The sequence below is a fragment of the Rutidosis leptorrhynchoides genome, chromosome 5 (assembly GCF_046630445.1).
Source record: "Rutidosis leptorrhynchoides isolate AG116_Rl617_1_P2 chromosome 5, CSIRO_AGI_Rlap_v1, whole genome shotgun sequence".
Taxonomy (NCBI): domain Eukaryota; kingdom Viridiplantae; phylum Streptophyta; class Magnoliopsida; order Asterales; family Asteraceae; genus Rutidosis; species Rutidosis leptorrhynchoides.
This window is the reverse complement of record NC_092337.1, coordinates 278,501,372-278,507,267: the sequence shown is the minus strand read 5'-3', so window position 1 is coordinate 278,507,267 and position 5,896 is coordinate 278,501,372.

Genomic DNA, 5,896 nt, shown 5'->3' with positions numbered 1-5,896 from the left:
TTATGAATCTAAACAGAAAAAGTATAGGTTTATAGTCGGAAAAATAAGTTACAAGTCATTTTTGTAAAGGTAGTCATTTCAGTCGAAAGAACGACGTCTAGATGACCATTTTAGAAAACATACTTCCACTTTGAGTTTAACCATAATTTTTGGATATAGTTTCATGTTCATAATAAAAAACATTTTCTCAGAATAACAACTTTTAAATCAAAGTTTATCATAGTTTTTAATTAACTAACCCAAAACAGCCCGCGGTGTTACTACGACGGCGTAAATCCGGTTTTACGGTGTTTTTCATGTTTCCAGGTTTTAAATCATTAAGTTAGCATATCATATAGATATAGAACATGTGTTTAGTTGATTTTAAAAGTCAAGTTAGAAGGATTAACTTTTGTTTGCGAACAAGTTTAGAATTAACTAAACTATGTTCTAGTGATTACAAGTTTAAACCTTCGAATAAGATAGCTTTATATGTATGAATCGAATGATGTTATGAACATCATTACTACCTTAAGTTCCTTGGATAAACCTACTGGAAAAGAGAAAAATGGATCTAGCTTCAACGGATCCTTGGATGGCTCGAAGTTCTTGAAGCAGAATCATGACACGAAAACAAGTTCAAGTAAGATCATCACTTGAAATAAGATTGTTATAGTTATAGAAATTGAACCAAAGTTTGAATATGATTATTACCTTGTATTAGAATGAAAACCTACTGTAAGAAACAAAGATTTCTTGAGGTTGGATGATCACCTTACAAGATTGGAAGTGAGCTAGCAAACTTGAAAGTATTCTTGATTTTATGTAACTAGAACTTGTAGAATATATGAAGAACACTTAGAACTTGAAGATAGAACTTGAGAGAGATCAATTAGATGAAGAAAATTGAAGAATGAAAGTGTTTGTAGGTGTTTTTGGTCGTTGGTGTATGGATTAGATATAAAGGATATGTAATTTTTGTTTTCATGTAAATAAGTCATGAATGATTACTCATATTTTTGTAATTTTATGAGATATTTCATGCTAGTTGCCAAATGATGGTTCCCACATGTGTTAGGTAACTCACATGGGCTGCTAAGAGCTGATCATTGGAGTGTATATACCAATAGTACATACATCTAAAAGCTGTGTATTGTACGAGTACGAATACGGGTGCATACGAGTAGAATTGTTGATGAAACTGAACGAGGATGTAATTGTAAGCATTTTTGTTAAGTAGAAGTATTTTGATAAGTGTCTTGAAGTCTTTCAAAAGTGTATGAATGCATATTAAAACACTACATGTATATACATTTTAACTGAGTCTTTAAGTCATCGTTAGTCGTTACATGTAAATGTTGTTTTGAAACCTTTAGGTTAACGACCTTGTTGAATGTTGTTAACCCATTGTTTATTATAACAAATGAGATGTTAAATTATTATATTATCATGATATTATGATATATAATATATCTTAGTATGATGTATATACAGTTAAATGTCGTTACAACGATAATCGTTACATATATGTCTCGTTTCGAAATCATTAAGTTAGTAGTCTTATTTTTACATATGTATTTCATTGTTAATACACTTAATAATATATTTACTTATCATTTAACATAATTAACCAAGTGTATCAATATCTTAATATGATTCATATGTACCTAGTAAGACGTTGTTATAACGATAATCGTTATATATATCGTTTTCGAGTTTCTTAAATTAATAGTCTCATTTTTATGTATATAACTCATTGTTAAAATACCTAATGAGATACATACTTATAATAAAAACATGTTAACTATATATATAACCATATATATGTCATCGTATAGTTTTTACAAGTTTTAACGTTCGTGAATCACCGGTCAACTTGGGTGGTCAATTGTCTATATGAAACATATTTCAATTAATCAAGTCTTAACAAGTTTGATTGCTTAACATGTTGGAAACATTTAATCATGTAAATATCAATCTCAATTAATATATATAAACATGGAAAAGTTCGGGTCACTACACCTATGAGCTTAGTCTACCTAGTGGTCTTATTATTTTGTTGGAACAATGTCATTATTTTCCTAGTATTACGAGCAATGTAATTTCAGTTTCTCTTTTGAAAAATGTTGGTTTTGAACTTACATTTACGCACTTTGGTATTTCAGTTTCTAAGAATAATGTATTTTATTTTAATGCTATTCCACGTGATGGTATTTTTGAAATTGATATGCATGGTGTAATTTCAAATAATAATTCTGTATATACATGTACTGCCAAACGAGTCAAGAAAGACTTGAATAATACCTATCTATGGCATTGTCGTCTTGGTCATATAAACAAACAACGCATTTCAAAACTCCAATCTGATGGGCTTTTGGAATCAACTGGTTCTGAGTCATTTGATGTATGCGAGTCATGTTTATGTGGAAAGATAACAAAGGCTCCTTTCTTCGATTTAGGTGAAAGAGCTAAAGATCTTTTAGGACTAATACATACTGATGTATGTGGCCCTTTTAGAACTATGTCTAGAAATGGTGAATCATACTTCGTTACATTTACGGATGATTATAGTAGATATGGTTATGTTTACTTGCTGAAACATAAACATGAAGTTTTTGAAACATTCAAAATCTTCCAAAATGAATTAGAGAATCAACTTGGAAAGACCATTAAAGCCCTTCGCTCTGATCGGGGAGGGGAATATATGAGTCAAGAGTTTTTGGATCACCTGAAGAATGGTGGGATTGTCTCACAGTTCACTCCATCTTACACACCACAACACAATGGTGTGTCGGAACGGAGGAATCGAACTTTACTTGATATGGTTCGATCTATGATGAATCTAACTACTCTACCAATGTCTTTTTGGGGTTATGCATTAGAGTCTACTGCACACATACTCAATATGGTTTCAACCAAGAAGGTAGAAAAGACACCATATGAGTTATGGTATGGAAAGAGTCCTAAGTTGTCTTATTTGAAAGTCTGGGGTTGTGAAGCGTATGTGAAACGTGACACTTCAAACAAGTTAGAACCCAGAGGTATCAAATGTCACTTTGTGGGATACCCAAAGGAAACAATGGGTTACTATTTTTACTACCAAGCTGAAAACAAAGTGTTTACTGCTCGGTTTGCTGAATTCTTTGAAAGAGATCTTCTCTTACAAGAAGTCAGTGGGAGTAAAGTAGATCTTGAGGAAATTCAAGAATCACAAAGTAACACACCTTCTGAAGGCACTAGCCAACCTCACATTGAAGATGAACACACTGTTGGTGAGCCAGAACGTGTTGCACCTATACTTCATAAATCTAGTAGAACTCCTCATCAACCTGAGAGGTTAAATCTTCTGATTAATTCTGATGAACCTCATCTAGGGGATTATAATGAACCCTCTAGCTACGGTGAAGCCATATCAGATCCAGAATCTAACAAATGGCGAGATGCTATGAAGGCAGAGATGCAGTCCATGAAAGATAATCAAGTATGCTATGAAGGCAGAGATGCAGTCCATGAAAGATAATCAAGTATGGGACTTGATTGATCTTCCACCCAATACAGTGGGAAGTAAATGGGTCTTCAAGAAGAAGGCTGACATGGACGGTAATGTAAATACTTTTAAGGCTCGGTTGGTGGCAAAAGGTTATACTCAAACTCAAGGAATTGATTATGAGGAAACCTTTTCACCAGTCGCGAGCATTAAATCAATTAGGATACTTATTGCCATAGCTGCTTTACATGATTATGAAATATGGCAAATGGATGTCAAAACCGCTTTCCTAAATGGCGACCTAAGCGAGGACGTATATATGGTTCAGCCGAAAGGGTTTGTGAATCCTAAGCATCCTACTAAAGTATGCAAGCTTCTAAAATCCATTTATGGATTAAAGCAAGCATCCAGGAGCTGGAATCTTATGTTTGATCAGAAAATCAAAGAGTTTGGTTTTTTTCAAAACCAAGATGAGCCCTGTGTTTACATTAGAGCTAGTGGGAGTAAAGTTGTCTTCTTGATCTTGTATGTTGATGACATACTACTTATTAGAAATGACATTCCAATTTTGCAAATTGTCAAATCTTAGCTTGGAAAATGTTTTGCCATGTAAGATCTTGGAGAAGCTAAGTATATTCTTGGAATCAGGATCTATAGAAATAGATCCAAAAGGCTTATTGGTTTGAGTCAAAGTACATACATTGACAAAATCTTGCGAAGATTTAACATGCAAAACTCCAAGTGCGGAGCATTGCCCATGCAAAAGGGCATAACCTTGAGCAAGTCTCAAAGTTCTATCACACCTGATGAGATAAGACGAATGAAATGTGTTCCGTATGCTTCGGCTATAGGATCCATTATGTATGTCATGTTATGTACTAGACCCGATGTCTCGTTAGCTTTGAGTTTGACCAGTCATTATCAACAGAATCCAGGTGAAGAACATTGGATTGCTGTTAAGAGCATTCTTAAATATTTGCGGAGAACTAAAGATATGTTCTTGGTTTACGGTGGTTTGGAAGAAGAGTTGAGTATTAGATGTTATACAGTGATAGTTTCCAAACTGATCGAGATGATTCTCGATCCCAGTCAGGGTATGTCTTTGTCATGAATGGCGGGGCAGTTGATTGGAGAAGCTCAAAGCAGAGCACAGTTGCACAGTCTATAACGGAAGCAGAATACATTGCAGCCTCAGAAGCTGCTCAAGAAGCTGTCTGAATTAGGAAGTTTATTGATGAACTCGAAGTAGTTCCCAGCATTGAATCCCCTATGGAAATGTACTGTGATAATTCAAGTGCTATTATACTTGCAAAAGAATCACGTGTACGTAAAGGTAGCAGACACATTCTTCGAAAGTTTGACTACATTCAAGAAGTTGTTGAGAGGAATGATATTAGTGTTCTTAAGGTTCATACAGATGATAATGTGGCTGACCCGTTCACGAAGCCCATGACACACAACAAGCATGATGATCATGCTAGTAGTATTGGACTTCGTTATGCTGCTGATATTTTTAATTTGTAATTTAGTATTTGGATATTTTTGGAACATTAAACAGTTTTATCATAATGAATTGATATATTGATGGTATGATCGTTTTCATATATATCACTGTGTTCTATATTAGCATGTTTAATCCATGAGTAATTGTTGATTATTCAAAATCTCCATAATCAATCATGTTATGGGAATAACATGAATTAAGATTAATATGAAGTTTTGGTTATATTTATTGATGATAAATAGTTAACTTGTAGAGACCAAAATTCATATGTATTCATTGATGATGAATGTTGGAATGACTCATCCGAGATGTTACTACATGGATCATTGTCAGTAGTGAATCTTTTAGTGATTATGTCTTTATGTCCTTAGACTTGAGATGCATGCCAGTTTTGATATGTGGAACATTGTACTTTGATATGGTTAAACGCTGTCCTGAATAAGGCTGTTATAAAGGCCATTATTGGGTATAATGTAAAGCTCGTGATAGACACGTGTATGCAATATAGGATTTGTTCCTCTAAAATGTTTGGAGTTAGATACTTTTTGAGCTCCTCGATGAATGAATAAGATATTTGTGTGGCCGCACCCAAATGTAATTAAGATGATACTTAATTTATTTGGTGATCTAATTCAGTTCTAAGATCGAGAAACAAAATTGTTAAACAAATGAGAATGACCGATGATCTATATCTCAAGTTTAACTAAAGTATCTGAAACAAAAGGACGGATGACATTTAAAAATTACCATAAACAGTTTCGAGAAACTACCCTCACATGAATTTGGGGACAATGACGTGTTGCTAGACGCTTACCATTGTTTGTATAGTTACTTGGTGTTATGCCATGCACAAGTGGGAGTTTGTAGGATTAATGTGCAAGGTACAACATATAACTATATGACCAACTTCATTTGAGCCTTCGGGG